The sequence below is a fragment of the Hyperolius riggenbachi genome, chromosome 9, assembly GCF_040937935.1.
Source record: "Hyperolius riggenbachi isolate aHypRig1 chromosome 9, aHypRig1.pri, whole genome shotgun sequence".
In the NCBI taxonomy this organism is placed as follows: domain Eukaryota; kingdom Metazoa; phylum Chordata; class Amphibia; order Anura; family Hyperoliidae; genus Hyperolius; species Hyperolius riggenbachi.
In genome coordinates, this window is record NC_090654.1 from 248,208,808 (window position 1) to 248,226,441 (window position 17,634).

At 44.0% G+C, this 17,634-nt stretch overlaps 1 long non-coding RNA gene across 1 annotated transcript in view; it reads left to right on the forward strand.

The window, feature by feature from the left end:
- The window catches only part of LOC137533085 (uncharacterized), a 90,239-nt gene that overhangs the window by 22,692 nt on the left and 49,913 nt on the right, over positions 1-17,634 (forward strand). Inside the window, exon 2 of the long non-coding RNA XR_011024133.1 lies at positions 12,173-12,302. This is a non-coding gene — a long non-coding RNA (uncharacterized lncRNA). The remainder of the gene's footprint in view (positions 1-12,172; positions 12,303-17,634) is intronic.

Consider the following 17,634-nt stretch of genomic DNA (forward strand, 5'->3'; position numbering starts at 1 on the left):
TGCTGCCCAGTGCCCATATCATGGTGTGAACTGAGTGGTCATCCAGCAGACACCATTACCTGCCGGACACGGTCTTGATAGCGGTGCGAGCTGCAGTGAAACATGCTGACCGGTACCTGTGGCTGAATCTTTCCCCCTGGCTATATCCCTTTTGGATGTGATCTCTCCTGCTCGGCCTCCCAAGTGGCTACTCACATTGCCTCTACCAGGGGCATAGCAATAGGGGGTGCAGAGATTGCGACCACATCGGGGGCCTTGGGCCAGAGGGGCTCCGAGGGGCCCTTCCTCAACTGCAGTATTAGCTCTCTATTGATAAAATTATTGCAAACTGCGCCCACTGAATATACTTTCACACCCTGTAATGAAGCTAAAAAGTTTCAGAGTATTCGCTATCTGTCAAGTCCACTTTGGAAGTCTATAATAGTTTTACTGAGACAGCGCTCCTCTTCTTTGCACTGTGCCACCTGCAAATCAAAAAGAACTGCACATAGTGTAATACTGATAAATTGACATCATAACAAAACACCCCTAAAGTGCAAAAAGTGCTCCGTCAGTGCTCCACTGCAAGTGACAAATTCCACAAGACCCCCTTAAGGATTGCACGCTCACCAGAGGCAGACCACCTCAAATCCAGGTGGGTCTAAAGCTTAGGTTCAACAACCACAGACTCAGCATCAGATGAAGTCCAAAGGTTTCAATCCAATACCTCATAAAAACAATAAAAATCGGACATAGCATAAAATCCTTAACAATAAAACCAATTGCCCTGCGCTGAATGCGCACTCACGTCATCCAAGTTGGTTAAGCGCCTATCGGGTTCAATACCCAGCGGTGTTTGTCCTGTTGCGGCTATCGGCGTCCCGTGCCCGCTATGACTCTTCCGCTGTTTAATTAGATCTTCCTCCACGCGAACTCCTTACTCTCTGTGACGTCAGACGCTCCTGGCTCCGCCTTACGCGTTTCGTCCGTGCGGACTCATCAGAGGCCTCTGATGAGTCCGCACGGACGAAACGCGTAAGGCGGAGCCAGGAGCGTCTGACGTCACAGAGAGTAAGGAGTTCGCGTGGAGGAAGATCTAATTAAACAGCGGAAGAGTCATAGCGGGCACGGGACGCCGATAGCCGCAACAGGACAAACACCGCTGGGTATTGAACCCGATAGGCGCTTAACCAACTTGGATGACGTGAGTGCGCATTCAGCGCAGGGCAATTGGTTTTATTGTTAAGGATTTTATGCTATGTCCGATTTTTATTGTTTTTATGAGGTATTGGATTAAAACCTTTGGACTTCATCTGATGCTGAGTCTGTGGTTGTTGAACCTAAGCTTTAGACCCACCTGGATTTGAGGTGGTCTGCCTCTGGTGAGCGTGCAATCCTTAAGGGGGTCTTGTGGAATTTGTCACTTGCAGTGGAGCACTGACGGAGCACTTTTTGCACTTTAGGGGTGTTTTGTTATGATGTCAATTTATCAGTATTACACTATGTGCAGTTCTTTTTGATTTGCAGGTGGCACAGTGCAAAGAAGAGGAGCGCTGTCTCAGTAAAACTATATTAGCTCTCTATTGGTCCTGTGCTCATAATAATGACTTCTATAGATACTTTGAATAGTGGTAATCATTAACAAACTGTTTCCCATCCCCTTCTTGCACCTCTGACACTGTAGTTGCCATTGGCAGGTTTTGGTGCGCCGTATCAATTATGTATAGAGTGCTTGGGGGGCCCCAATGTAAAACTTGCATCGGGGCCCACTGCTCCTTAGCTATGCCACTGGCCTCTACCATTGGATGACTTCTCATCTTTACATTGGCTGGATCCCGGACACATAAAGGACATTAGCGAGATTTAACTTTTTGCTACACTATCACTTAACGCCTTCATTGGACTTTATTATCCATATTGGACTGCATCTACAACTTATATTGAGCCACACCTCTGGAATCTGTGACTAGGTATCAAGATACTCTAGGTTGTGCTTATATGTATCCACTGGTCACAGCGAGTGGGTGACCATTCTGGACTATACAAGGCTCTGCCCTTACCTTATGGATATTGCTCTTCGTAAAGCCAAGTGTTCATATCTGTGATACAATACTTCAATGCTTTGGAGGTCCACCTGTGCTGAAAATACAACATATTTTGTCTGTTACAGCTGGAATGCATCATTTCTTATATGCATATTGTTACTGCATTCATAAAAAGGAACTATGCCATTAGCAGATATGCTAATGGAGAGACCGTGAAAGATCCTTGCACCCATATATGGAGTTAGCCATTCAACCCATTTTCTTTTGTCTTTCACTTGATTTTAAAGAGACACTGAAAGAAAAAAACCCTGGGGATACTTACCTTAGGAGGGGGACGCCACTGGATCCTAATGATGTTTCCCCTTTCCTCCTCGATCCTGGCGATCCAGAGCTGGAAGCCCCCAAACCACAGCCAACAAGGATGTCGGCTGTGGCGCAGGTGCAGTAGCGCCTACAATACCTTCCACAGCTTACGCCTGCGCAGTAGAGCGGACCCGATTAGGCTCAGCTATTGGGCGGCACGATAGCTTCGTTGTTAGAACTCTTGCCTTACAGCGCTGGGTCATCGGTTCAAATCCAGTCAGGTCAACATCTGCAAGGAGTTTGAATGTTCTCCCCGTGCCTTCTTGGGTTTCCTCTGGGCACTCTAGTTTCCCACATCCCACTAACATACAGATAAGGTAATTGGCTTGCCCCTAAATTGGCCCTAGCCTACGATACATACACTACATGATAGACATATGATTATGGTAGGATTTAGATTGTGAGCATTTCTGAGGGACAGTTAGTGACAAGACTACATATACTCTGTAAAGCGCTGTGGAAGATGTCGGCACTATATAAATGCTAAATAATAATAAATACCACCTGAGCCTGATCGGAAAGCCGCTACTGCGCCTGTACTGGACCACGGTAGGTATTTACATGTCCGCCATATGGGGGCTTCCAGTGCTGGATTGCGGGGATGTATGAGGACAGGAAAAGCTCATAAGTATCCAGAGGCTTCTTCCTCCCAAGCTAAGGTTCCCCCAGGGTTTTTTTTTTCTTACTGATTTTCTTTAACCACTTTACCACCACAGGTGCGTGGATCTACGCCCCTTTTAACACCCTTTCCCCACCAGGGGTGTAGATACACGCACCCCCGCCGCTACCGCCGCCGTCCGCGCTCCCACTCACTCGTGCGCGCGCTCCCGCGCTCGTGCATGCCGCCGCCTGCTTGCCCAGAGATCAATTAACAGGAAAAAACTTTCCCGTTCGTTGATCTAAGCCCCCCAGCAATGATCGGCTGCTTCTATGAGAAGCAGCGCGATCATTGTGAAAAAAGAAAGTTTTCCAGGCTCAATGAACTTCCTGTAAGCGTACTTCCTACACTTACAGGTCGCAAAAACAAAAAATTACTGTGGCCATCTTGTGGCCAAGAAGTAAAACTACACCCAAAAACATTTTTCATATATAAATACATAGTGTTAAATTATAAATTAACTCATTACCTCCCACACTCCCAATTTTTTCTTTTTTTTGTAATAAAAAGAAAAAAAATTACAACAAAAAAAAAATACATAAATAGTTACCTTAGGGACTGAACCCTTTAAATATTTATGTCAAGAGGGTATAACACTGTTACTTTATAAACTATGGGCTTGTAATTGGGGATGGACGCAAAACTGGAAAAAAATGCACCTTTATTTCCAAATAAAATATTGGCGGCAAACATTGTGATAGGGACATCATTTAAATGGTGTAATAACTGGGACAAATGGTCAAATAAATTTCATGGATTTTAATTACAGTAGCATGCATTATTTAAAAACTATAGTGGCCGAAAACTGAAAAAGAATGATTTTTTCCCCACATTTTTTCCTATTTTCCCATTAAAACACATTTAGAATAAAATAATTCTTGGCATAATGTCCCACCCAAAGGAAGCCTAATTGGTGGCAAAACAAACAAGATATAGTTCATTGCATTGTGATAAGTAATGGTAAAGTTATAGACGAACAAATGGAAGGAGCGCTGAAAGGTGAAAATTGCTCTGGTGCTCAAGGGGTAAAACCCCTCAGTTGTGAAGTGGTTAAGATGTGTGTTTATACCAAACTATTGATGTCAAGTGAATAAAGGTTTTTTTTTCTTTTGGTTTTTTTGTATATTTTTCAAAAATATATATATTTTTTATCAGTTTTTGATTTAGTCTCACCAAACCTCTAGTTTTGAGTCTTTAATGGCCTTGGCTGAGTTTAATCCAGCATGTGTATGTAGCTACAGTGGCTTGCAAAAGTATACGGCCCCCTTGAAGTTTTCCACATTTTGTCACATTACTGCCACAAACATGAATCAATTTTATTGGAATTCCACGTGAAAGACCAATACAAAGTGGTGTACACGTGAGAAGTGGAACGAAAATCATACGGGATTCCAAACATTTTTTACAAATAGATAACTGCAAAGTGGGGTGTGCGTAATTATTCAGCCCCCTTTGGTCTGAGTGCAGTCAATTGCTCACAGACATTGCCTGATGAGTGCTAATGACTAAATAGAGTGCCATACCCCCCAACTTTTTGAGATGAGAAAGAGGGACATTTAAGCCACGCCCCTGTCACACCCCTAAGCACGCCCCCATCACACCCCTTGTCACGCATACTATAAAGATTTTATAAGAAAAATATGTTATTTTATAATTCAAACCACACTGGTCCTTTCTATCCTGGTTAATTTTCCTTCATATTAAGATTTTAAAATTAGTAAAATATCAATTTAAAGGATGGAAATAAATTTTAGAGTCATTCAAACACATTTTTTGTAGAGAAATTCATATATTTACATAGAAAGAGGGACAAATGAGGAGGAAAGAGGGACAGAGGGACAGGGCTCCCAAAGAGGGACTGTACCTCCGAAAGAGGGACAGTTGTGAGCTATGGAGTGCACCTGTGTGTAATCTAATGTCAGTACAAATACAGCTGCTCTGTGACGGCCTCAGAGGTTGTCTAAGAGATTATTGGGAGCAACAACACCATGAAGTCCAAAGAACACACCATACAGGTCAGGGATAAAGTTATTGAGAAATTTAAAGCAGGCTTAGGCTACAAAAAGATTTCCAAAGCCTTGAACATCCCACGGAGCACTGTTCAAACGATCATTCAGAAATGGAAGGAGTATGGCACAACTGTAAACCTACCAAGACAAGGCCGTCCAACCTAAACTCACAGGCCGAACAAGGAGAGCGCTGATTAGAAATGCAGTCAAGAGGCCCATGGTGTCTCTGGACGAGCTGCAGAGATCTACATCTCAGGTGGGGGAATCTATCCATAGGACAACTATTAGTCACGCACTGCACAAAGTTGGCCTTTATGGAAGAGTGGCAAGAAGAAAGCCATTGTTAACAGAAAAGCATAAGAAGTCCCGTTTGCAGTTTGCCACAAGCCATGTGGGGGACACAGCAACCATGTGGAAGAAGGTGCTCTGGTCAGATGAGACCAAAATGGAACTTTTTGGCCAAAATGTAAAACGCTATGTGTGGCGGAAAAATAACACTGCACATCACTCTGAACACACCATACCCAATGTCAAATATGGTGGTGGCAGAATTATGCTCGGGGGTGCTTCTCTTCAGCAAAGACAGGGAAGTTGGTCAGAGTTGATGGGAAGATGGATAGAGCCAAATACAGGGCAATCTTGGAAGAAAACCTCTTGGAGTCTGCAAAAGACTTGAGACTGGGGCGGAGGTTCACCTTCCAGCAGGACAATGACCCTAAACATAAAGCCAGGGCAACAATGTAATGGTTTAAAACAAAACATATCCATGTGTTAGAATGGCCCAGTCAAAGTCCAGATCTAAATCCAATTGAGAATCTGTGGCGAGATATTAAAACTGCTGTTCACAAACGCTGTCTATCTAATCTGACTGAGCTAGAGCTGTTTTGCAAAGAAGAATGGGCAAGGATTTCAGTCTCTAGATGTACAAAGCTGGTAGAGACATACCCTAAAAGACTGGCAGCTGTAATTGCAGAAAAAGGTGGTTCTACAAAGTATTGACTCAGAGGGCTGAATAATTATGCACACCCCACTTTGCAGTTATTTATTTTTAAAAAATGTTTGGAATCGTGTATGATTTTCGTTCGACTTCTCATGTGTACACCACTTTGTATCGGTCTTTCACGTGGAATTCCAATAAAATGTATTCATGTTTGTGGCAGTAATGTGACAAAATGTGGAAAACTTCAAGAGGGCTGAATACTTTTGCAAGCCACTGTATACAATATAGTATTAACTAGTGAAAAGTCTGTTTGCATAGTCTGGACATTGTAGTTCTGCTGTAAAAAATGAGCTCATACTCTTTGTTTACGCAACAGTCTTCTGCAGTCTATGCAGGTGGTGGGTGGGATGTCATGTCGTCCAAACTGCGTTCAATGATCACAGAGGGTCCATGCCTGCAGTTTTAGTCATGGAAGTCTAAAAACCAAAGAAGCCTGAACATGCCAGTTTCCACTTGAATGATGACACAGGTCCTCTGTAAGCTTAGTTTTCCCTCCATGTGTAACAGAGCAGTAGCAGGAAGATGACTCCTCCACCAGTCTACAACCGAAGTCTATCAGTACTATCAAGGGGTAAAACCCCTCAGTTGTGAAGTAGTTAAGATGTGTGTTTATACCAAACTATTGATGTCAAGGGAATAAAGGGTTTTTTTTTTGTATATATTTTTAAAAAATAGTTTTTTTATCAGTTTTTGATTTAGTCTCACCTTTACCTCTAGTTTTGAGTCTTTAATGGCCTTGGCTGAGTTTAACCAAGCATATGTATGTAGCTATACAATATAGTATTAACTAGTGAAAAGTCTGTTTGCATAGTCTGGACATTGTAGTTCTGCTGTAAAAATGAGCTCATACTCTTTGATTACGCAACAGTCTTCTGCAGTCTATGCAGGTGGTGGGTGGGATGTCACGTCGTCCAATCTGCATTCAATGATCACACAGGGTCCATGCCTGCAGTTTTAGTCATGGAAGTCTAAAAACCAAAAGAAGCCTGAACATGCCAGTTTCCACTTGAATGATGACACAGGTCCTCTGTAAGCTTAGTTTTCCCTCCATGTGTAACAGAGCAGTAGCAGGAAGATGACTCCTCCACCAGTCTACAACCAAAGTCTATCAGTACTATCGCAAGGTGAGAACGATCAGCTTACTCATAGCTGAGGGTTATCATCAGCTTAATATTTCATTTCCACCGACGGACCATAAATATTTGCTGAGCATGGTGGCCAGCCGGTGACACAACTTCCGAGAACAGACAGATGCAGTCAAGTTGGAGCACGCTTTCTCCTTAGCTTGTATCTCCTGGCGGTCGGTGAAGTGGAATATTAGTGGATCTCCAGGGAAAGTTGTTTGGCCTGCCCACCTTATTTAGCACAATGAACAGAGAGGTATTATTAACAAGACTCTGCTGACCTAGGGAGACACGCATCCAGCGTTGCCATGTTTTTGGGTAGAATAGCTTTTTATCTTCTGCTTTATCAGCGGTATTAGTTGTCACAACAAGCGAATCACTTTCCTGCCTTGGTTCTCACTCTGCAGGGAACAAAAAATTATAAAAATAAATACACAATGCACAATAGGGTTTTCTTCATAAAAATATATTGTGTTTTACGAATCGTGACTTAAGACGCAAGGCTAGTTAAAGTGAAACTGAACAGAGTAAAAATATTTAAATAAACAGCAGCTGTACCTACAAATGAATATTACATACTCACCTTGCTGTCAGTTTCTCTCAGAAGCTCACCATTTTCTTCTTACAACGATTCTTTTCAGTTCTGGCAAGATTTCGCTGCCAATTATATATCAGTTGCTGCCAGTTATAACGGAAAGGACAACTGATGAGCAAGGTAATGTCCATGTTTCCCTGTGGCTCAAGTGGACGATATTACGGTTTAACAGTGTGCTTTCCAGAAAGCTGTTATGAGGTAGTGGTCATTTTCAAAATGGAGGACAGCGAATTCCATTGATCACAGTGGACAAATAGGAGGCAGGAGAGGAGATTGATGAGTAGACTACACAGGAGGTAAGTATGACATGTGTATGTTTATTTTGACTGTTAATTTTTAGTTCAGGTTTGCTTTATGGTCCTTTCACGCTGGCGCGGTGCGTCGCAGCAATTTACCACACTGCCACCACAGGGCAATGAAAGTCTCTGGGTGTTTTCCTATTACCTGCACCGGAAGTGCTCAATTCGACAGGCTTCCAGAACTACGTTACCACGCATATCTGTATCGACGTGCAGCTGACCGGAAGTCATCTAAGCATATGGCGACGCAGGGATTTAAAAAATGTTGGCATTGGCGGTGCGGCAACATTGTGAAGCGCATGAGCGGAAGCGTATTTTAACAATGCGGTCCTGTGCACCTCAGTATTTCAAAAACAGGAAGTAACCACAAGCAAGCATCACTTCCTGTTTGGCCGGATGGCAGAAGGGGAATACCGCATAGTAAGTTCCCCAAAGCCAGACTTTTATAAGATCTGAGTTTAGGGGCTGGCTTTAGTAAAACATGGGCGCTTTTTACCTTCTGCGGAGCAGGATAGGCAGGAGTTTGTACAGGCACAGAATGACAAAATTTACCAAGAACCTGCGCCATTTCTGTCTGCATTGGCGCACAGCGGATCTGAGGGCAGATTTGTAACCTGCGGCCGATGTTTGATTAAATGACACCAAATAGCAGTAAGGTAACGTGCGCTCAGCGAATTGGATGAGCTATTAGGCTGATTTTTAGGAACCGGGAACTATATTTGCCTTCTGTCTGTGACAAACCCATCTTGGATTATTAATAAAGGAAATTTGTCTATTGTCTGATTCAGCATTTCGTGGGGGGGAACATTTTGGAGTTTTGAGAGGGAACCAAAAGGACTGATCTTTATCTGCCGAATCTACTCCACGGCCAGCATTTGGTCATGGCACCTAGGTGTGAATAGCTAGGAGGAAGTGGAGGGGTGAGGGGTCTACTCTAATTCAGAGTGAAGGAAAGAAAAAAAGACATGTGCTTAGAGATGAGCGTAATGACCTAATTACGATTATGGCCGTAAGTACATAATCGTAATGAAGAAGGATTTCGCGAAATTTCGCGTAAGCGTAATTTTCGCGTAATTTTCGCATTACAATGGGTATTTGTTCATGCCGTAATTTCGCATTAAACGCTACCGTAATTTCGCGTTAATCCGTAACGCTCCGTATAATATAAAAAAGCCGCCGACTTTAAGGGTTAATAGCAAAGCCCCCTTAAATGCTAAGAGCCTCAAGTTTGGAGAATATATTAAGGAGATCAGGAGGAATAAGAGGAAAATTTTTTTTTTCAAAAAGACCTTATAGTTTTTGAGAAAATCGATGTTAAAGTTTCAAAGTAAAAATGTATACATTTAAAAACCCGCCGACTTTAACGGTTAATAGCAAAGCCTGCTTAAAGTTTAGGAACACCAAATTCCTAGGGTATATTAAGGGGATCAGTGGGAATAAGAGGAAAAATTTTTTTTCAAAAAGACCTTATAGTTTTTGAGAAAATCAATTTTTAAGTTTCAAGGGCAAAAATGTCTTTTAAATGCGGAAAATGTCAGTTTTTTTTTGCACAGGTAACAATAGTGTATTATTTTCATAGATTCCCCCAAGTGGGAAGAGTTTTACTTACTTCGTTCTGAGTGTGGGAAATATAAAAAAAAAACGACGTGGGGTCCCCCCTCCCAGACCTCTTTAACCCCTTGTCCCCCATGCAGGCTGGGATAGCCAGAATGCGGAGCACCGGCCGCGTGGGGCTCCGCACCCTGACTATACCAGCCCGCATGGTCCATGGATTGGGGGGTCTCGGAAGGGGAGGGGCAGCCAAGCTTTCCCCTCCCCCTCCGAGCCCTTGTCCAATCCAAGGACAAGGGGCTCTTCTCCACCTCCGATGGGCGGTGGAGGTGGAGGCCGCGATTTCCTGGGTGGGGGGTTCATGGTGGAATCTGGGAGTCCCCTTTAAAAAGGGGTCCCCCAGATGCCCACCCCCCTCCCAGGAGAAATGAGTATAGAGGTACTTGTACCCCTTACCCATTTCCTTTAAGAGTTAAAAGTAAATAAACACACAAACACATAGAAAAAGTATTTTAATTGAACAAAAAACATAACCACGAAAAAAGTCCTTTAATATTCTTAATTAACCATTAATACTTACCTGTCCCTTTAAATAAATGATCCCACGCAATATCCTCGGAAATGTTCTATCAGTTACAATGTAACAAAGTTATTACAATGTAACAACTTTGTTACATTGTAACTACGCCGCACCCGACGTCACTCGCCGCTCACCCGCCGCACGGACCCGACAGAGCTCTGAGCTATATAGCTCAGAGCTCTCTAAGCATCTTTGTATTTGGGCTCCAAGGAGCCCCATTGGTCCTTAGCAGACCAATGGGGTTCCTTCTGATTTGAAGGAACCCCATTGGTCTGCTAAGGACCAATGGGGCTCCTTGGAGCCAAAATACAAAGATGCTTCTCAGAGCTCTGCGCTATATAGCTCAGAGCTCTGTCGGGTCCGGACTCCGTGCAGGACGCTAAGTCCCCGCCGGCTCCGCTGCCCTCCCCGCCTCTCCCACATGTCACCCACATGTCACCCACATGTGGGTGACATGTGGGTGACAGATGTGGGCGGGGTGGACAGCGGGAGCCGGCGGGGACTTAGCGTCCTGCAAGGACGCGTAAGTGTATGCGGCGGCTGAGCGGCGAGTGACGTCGGGTGCGGCGTAGTTACAATGTAACAAAGTTGTTACATTGTAATAACTTTGTTACATTGTAACTGATAGAACATGTCCGAGGATATTGCGTGGGATCATTTATTTAAAGGGACAGGTAAGTATTAATGGTTAATTAAGAATATTAAAGGACTTTTTTCGTGGTTATGTTTTTTGTTCAATTAAAATACTTTTTCTATGTGTTTGTGTGTTTATTTACTTTTAACTCTTAAAGGAAATGGGTACGGGGTACAAGTACCTCTATACTCATTTCTCCTGGGAGGGGGGGTGGGCATCTGGGGGACCCCTTTTTAAAGGGGACTCCCAGATTCCACCATGAACCCCCCACCCAGGAAATCGCGGCCTCCACCTCCACCGCCCATCGGAGGTGGAGAAGAGCCCCTTGTCCTTGGATTGGACAAGGGCTCGGAGGGGGAGGGGAAAGCTTGGCTGCCCCTCCCCTTCCGAGACCCCCCAATCCATGGACCATGCGGGCTGGTATAGTCAGGGTGCGGAGCCCCACGCGGCCGGTGCTCCGCATTCTGGCTATCCCAGCCTGCATGGGGGACAAGGGGTTAAAGAGGTCTGGGAGGGGGGACCCCACGTCGTTTTTTTTTTAATATTTCCCACACTCAGAACGAAGTAAGTAAAACTCTTCCCACTTGGGGGAATCTATGAAAATAATACACTATTGTTACCTGTGCAAAAAAACCTGACATTTTCCGCATTTAAAAGACATTTTTGCCCTTGAAACTTAAAAATCGATTTTCTCAAAAACTATAATGTCTTTTTGAAAAAAAAAAATTTCCTCTTATTCCCACTGATCCCCTTAATATACCCTAGGAATTTGGTGTTCCTAAACTTTAAGCAGGCTTTGCTATTAACCGTTAAAGTCGGCGGGTTTTTAAATGTATACATTTTTACTTTGAAACTTTAACATCGATTTTCTCAAAAAGTATAAGGTCTTTTTGAAAAAAATTTTTTTCCTCTTATTCCTCCTGATCTCCTTAATATATTCTCCAAATTTGAGGCTCTTAGAATTTAAGGGGGCTTTGCTATTAACCCTTAAAGTCGGCGGCTTTTTTATATTATACGGAGCGTTACGGTTTAATGCGAAATTACGGTAGCGTTTAATGCGAAATTACAGCATGAACGAAACGCGAAATTTCGCGTTAAAAAATTACGCTTACAGTATTTTCAATTACGATTTTAATGGCAATTTCGCTACGCTAATTTCGCATCGTAATCGCAAATTTCGCATGCGTAATTATAGTAATGCGAAATTACGAACATTTCGGCTCAACTCTACATGTGCTGTACATTTGAAACAGAAAGTAACATTCTGCTCTGCTTTGCAGAACGATACAGAATCAATAACTATCTCGACTTCCGTATCATTCATAACACTTCTAGAGGCTGCCCAAAGGGCTGAAGATGCATTTGACCGAGCTGGTTGAAGAACTTTACCAAGGCCCGGTGGTGGGACTAGGGGATGGAGAAAGGAAGGCAAGGCTCTATAGGATCCAGAAGCTTCACTCTACATGTGAGTATCTAACTTCTTTTTTTTTTTTTTTAGCTCGCTTCAGTTTAACTTTAATCATCACTGCAAACATATGAGTGCATTGTGGTATTCCTCTCTATACGTCCTATTTTAGCACCTCATCACATGTGCAGGTCAAGAACCATGAATGTCTTAAAGAGAATCTGTACTCTAAAATTCTTACAATAAAAAGCATACCATTCTATTCATTATGTTCTCCTGGGCCCCTCTGTGCTGTTTCTGCCACTCCCTGCTGCAATACTGGCTTGTAATTAACAGTTTTAGGCAGTGTTTACAAACAAAAAGACATGGCTGCTAACCAGGGCGTGATAGGCTGAGAGGAGAGCTTGGAGAGGGTGTGTAAAGCTTCTGCCTATCACAAGCAGTGCTGCACATTCCACACATTCCAGCCTGAGCCCAACAGAGCCGACAGAGGAAAGAAGATAAGATTTATTACAGAGACAGTGCAACTAGAAAAGGCTGCAGTATGCCAGAGCACATTAGAACAGGTATAGGAACTTCTAGGATAGAAGAAATAAGGCTCAAAATTTTGTTACAGAGTCTCTTTAAGTGCACAGAGACAAAACAAAGAACAAATATTTGCTCTACTGACCAGACAATATTTTTCTGCAAACTGTATTGACAAGTAAGTCCAAGGTTAAATGGGGTTAATAAGGATGGCCAGAGCATTACATGTTTCAACCTGTACATAATTCCACCTCCCTGACACACAAGACATAACACATTTGTTAGAAAATGAAACATGTTAGAAAATGAAACAAAATTTGTTAGAAAATAAAATAAAAAACTGCTGCACAAATCAGTTTGTAGTTTTGTTATGAATTTTATCACTGACTTATATAGTTGCAACTAGTTTTGTAGCTGTGTACCAATAAACAGTATATCATTCAGCAAAATACATCAACATACAAAGCACTAGACAGATAAAACACATTTGTAAAGGTACCCATACATAGTGTTGAGCCGAAATGTTCGAAATTTCGCATTACTATAATTACGCATGCGAAATTTGCTATTACGATGCGAAATTATGGTAGCGTAATTGCCATTAAAATCGTAATTGAAGATACCGTAAGCGTAATTTTCAACACGTAAATTTGCGTTTAGTTCATAACGTAATTTCGCATTAAACCATAAAGTAATTTTGCATTAAACCATAACGTAATTTTGCATTTTTTCGTAATTTCGCGAATTTTGTAATTACTTGTTAGCAGGGTTGCTCGCGAATTTTCGCCAAAGGCATTTTCGTCTGCATGGTGAATTTTGATGCGAAATATCACTACATAGCGAATTTTATATGCGAAATAGCATTCCCTAACGCGAAAACGACACGAAAATTAACGCTTACAGTAATATGAACTATCGCGAAATTACGTTATGTAACTACGCTTACAAACGGTTGCATGCAAGGCAAACGTAATTTCGCTATACCCACTGTAATGCGAAAATTATGCGAAAATTACGCTTACGCGGAATTTCGCTAAATCCTTCTTCATTACGATTATGTACTTACGGCCATAATCGTAATTACACTAATTACGCATAATTTCGCGATATCGTAATTAAGTCATTACGCTAATCTCTACCCATACATCTAGGCACTTGGCAGCCTATCGACCATCTGATTCAATAATTATGATAAAAATCAGTGCCGCCAAGTGCATGCCCGATAGACGTGCAACCAATTTGGGGCCAAGCATGTCAGTTGGACATGCAGCAAGATGTTGGGCCGTGGTGGTCGATTGAGTGAATGGCGGAAATGGCGAGCGATATAGGGTTGAGCGACGAACCTTCTGAGCTGTCCCCCCAATGTAAAATGTGCCCAACACTCTGCCCGGTGCCCAGTGCACTATACATTACCTGTTCATGACCGCCGCTGGATCCAGTCTCTGCCGCACTCCGCATACAAGCGCCCTGTGTGCATAACGGAGTAACGTGGTTGTGTGTGTGATGTCACATTTGGGATTGATTTCAGCATGAAATTGATCGGGAATCGGGCTAGCAGCAAGCTGGTCAGGAGTGACATAAATAACAATAAGTGTCAGGCTTGCCCGGTCAATAACTATAGGTCAGGCTGTAGGCTCATGTGACTGATCTATAGCCCAGCCTGTACACCTGCACAAAACTCCTACCTAATACAATTCTACAATACCCTTCAGGCAGATGTAGCAATACAGGTTGACAGATAGTATTCACCAAACAAGGGTAAGAATAATATGCAGTGTAAACTCAGATATAGTCATCTGAGGCCCGGTGTTTGGAGGCAGTCCAGATGATAGCCAGGGAATGACAGGATGGTGATAGCTACACACCTTCCAGAAGACGTGGTCAGTACAATCCGAGTCAGTCCAGGCAGAGTTCATAAGAATAGTCCATTAAACAAGCAGAGGTCGATCCAGGCAGCAATCAGGGAATTCCAGGGACAAGGCAGAGTCAGCAACAGGTAATCCAATAGAGAGAGTGGTCAGGTACAAACAGGAGCCGGCAACAGAAAATAAGCTTAGTCAAGATACAGGCAAAGTCGGCACAAGATCAGCAGTGTGAGCGCAGTCTCAGCAACAAGCCCAGCAGAGGCTATCATGGGCGATGACAGAGGGCGCTCACCTAACTTTTATACTAGGACTAACCAATCAACTAAAAGGAATCCAAAAGTAACCAATCATCCAGCGGCGTGTCAGCAAGTCAGCTGACACGCCGTGCGTGCACGCTGTCACTGTTTATAGCAGCATAGCGCGTACTGAGGACGTGTCCGCCACTTAGCCAATGCATTCTGTTGCTATGGAGGGGGAGGATGGGAGACAGATTGGCACGCGAAGAAGGGATTTTTGGCACCTGCCACACGTCACGGAGCGCCGAAGCCTGGCACGGCTATAGCGGTAATGCTATAGTCTGCACCTCTCGCACGTGTAATTAGGGGATTCGGAGATTGACGGACTGCAAATTACTATACTACTCCCTCCTGAGTTGCAATGGTTCAGAATAAGACCCTCCCCCCCCCCCCTGAATTTGTGCGGTTGCAGGATTAGCTGTCATTTGACTCTCCCTGCTCCAAAAACCCTGCTACCCAAATGCCATGTACGTACGCATGTCAGAGCAGCACAGAGTGAGCAGGGGGAAATGAGAAAACAATGCCTACCACTGGCAGAGGTAACAATAGTGGTCGGGGTCACTGTAGGCTTGCCCCAGAACAGTCTAGTGTAGGCTTAAAACGGGCCTGAACTCATAATTTCAACTCTGTTTTAAAAGATAAGCAACAGCATAATAACCTTAAAGCAGACCCAAACCAAACATTTTTTTAATTCAAAATATTTAGTTGCACCACTCTGACACATACAAAGATAAATAAACACTCCTTCAAGCCTATGAGCATTTCAGTGCATGCTTTTCACCCTTCTCTTTTCATAACTAGGGTTATACAGGTGGCAGCCATTAGTAATTCCTCCTTTGCTGGACACCATCTACTCCACCAGTTTGCCGGATTCTGTCCCGGCAATTTGACAGGAAGGGAGGGGATTCTCCAATAAATGTAAAATATTTTATATTTGTCATCATGCAGCTGAAAAAAGGCTGCTATTTATTATTATAATTTAGAAAATAGATTTAATTTCTGAAATCTTGTATTTTTAATTTGGGTCCACTTTAAAGAAAAACGTTGTTACAGCTTACAGAACCCCTGCAATAAATTTGCAGTGTGTCTACTTCCAGCTTTCATAGAAGCAGACATGAGGACAGCTGTGTCACACGGCTCTCCCCAGTACAGCACTGCTATAGATTGTAGCGCTGTACATAGTAAACAGATGGTGGTTTCACCATCTAATAGTCTCCTAGCGGTGATCGCCACTGGGAAACTGATGACAGAGTAGAGCTCCGTCATTCAAGCGGAGATGATTTCCTGCAAAAGACGCTCCCAGGACTGCATGCCGATCGGCGTTAGGTGGTCCCGGGGCTGCTGCCGCATCCACGCCAATTGGCATGGAGCAGTTGTCAAAATGTTACAATCTTCTACTGATAATGCCTCAACTGTGTGCATGCTTGAAGCAGAGAGAGTTCATTTTCAGCAGAGTTAAGAATGTAACAACAGAGGAGTGTAAACAAAAGATAATCTTCAGATGCAGATCACAAGCTGAAGGAACTTTCCACTGCAGAACAAAGTGCTGCGTTTAACTGTTTGAATGCTGTTGTGCTACAATTGTTTTGTGGTAGTAGGTTTAACCACCCTGGCGTTCTGATTAAATCGCCAGGGTGGCTGCGGGAGGGTTTTTTTTAAATAAAAAAAAAACTATTTCATGCAGCCAACTGAAAGTTGGCTGCATGAAAGCCCACTAGAGGGCGCTCCGGAGGCGATCTTCCGATCGCCTCCGGCGCCCAGAATAAACAAGGAAGGCCGCAATGAGCGGCCTTCCTTGTTTTGCTTATATCGTCGCCATAGCGACGAGCGGAGTGACGTCATCGACGTCAGCCGACGTCCTGACGTCAGCCGCCTCCGATCCAGCCCTTAGCGCTGGCCGGAACTTTTTGTTCCGGCTGCGCAGGGCTCAGGCGGCTAGGGGGGCCCTCTTTCGCCGCTGCTCGCGGCGAATCGCCGCAGAGCGGCGGCGATCAGGCAGCACACGCGGCTGGCAAAGTGCCGGCTGCGTGTGCTGCACTTTATTTGATAAAAATCGGCTCAGCAGGGCCTGAGCGGCAGCCTCCGGCGGTGATGGACGAGCTGAGCTCGTCCAGACCGCTCAGGAGGTTAAAGGGATACTGTAGGGGGTCGTGGGAAAATGAGTTGAACTTACCCGGGGCTTCTAACGGTCCTCCGCAGACATCCTGTGCCCGCGCAGCCACTCCCCAATGCTCAGGCCCCGCCTCCGGTTCACTTCTGGAATTTCAGACTTTAAAGTCTGAAAACCACTGCGCCTGCATTGCCGTGTCCTCACTCCTGCTGATGTCACCAGGAGCGTACAGCGCAGGCCCAGTATGGTCTGTGCCTGCACCGTACGCTCCTGGTGACATCAGGGGGAGCGAGGACACGGCAACGCAGGCGCAGTGGTTTTCAGACTTTAAAGTCTGAAATTCCAGAAGTGAACCGGAGGCGGGGCCGGAGCATCGGTGAGTGGCTGCGTGGGCACAGGATGTCTGCGGGGGACCATTAGAAGCCCCGGGTAAGTTCAACTCATTTCCCCCCGACCCCCCTACAGTATCCCTTTAAGGCTGTAAGTAATCTTTGAAAGCAAAAAATAAATGTTGAATTTCAGACCACTTAAAGTAGCAGAGTAAGTTTGCAAACTAAGAGAAGCGTTTCAGGTATGCTCTTATACTTTCAGATCAG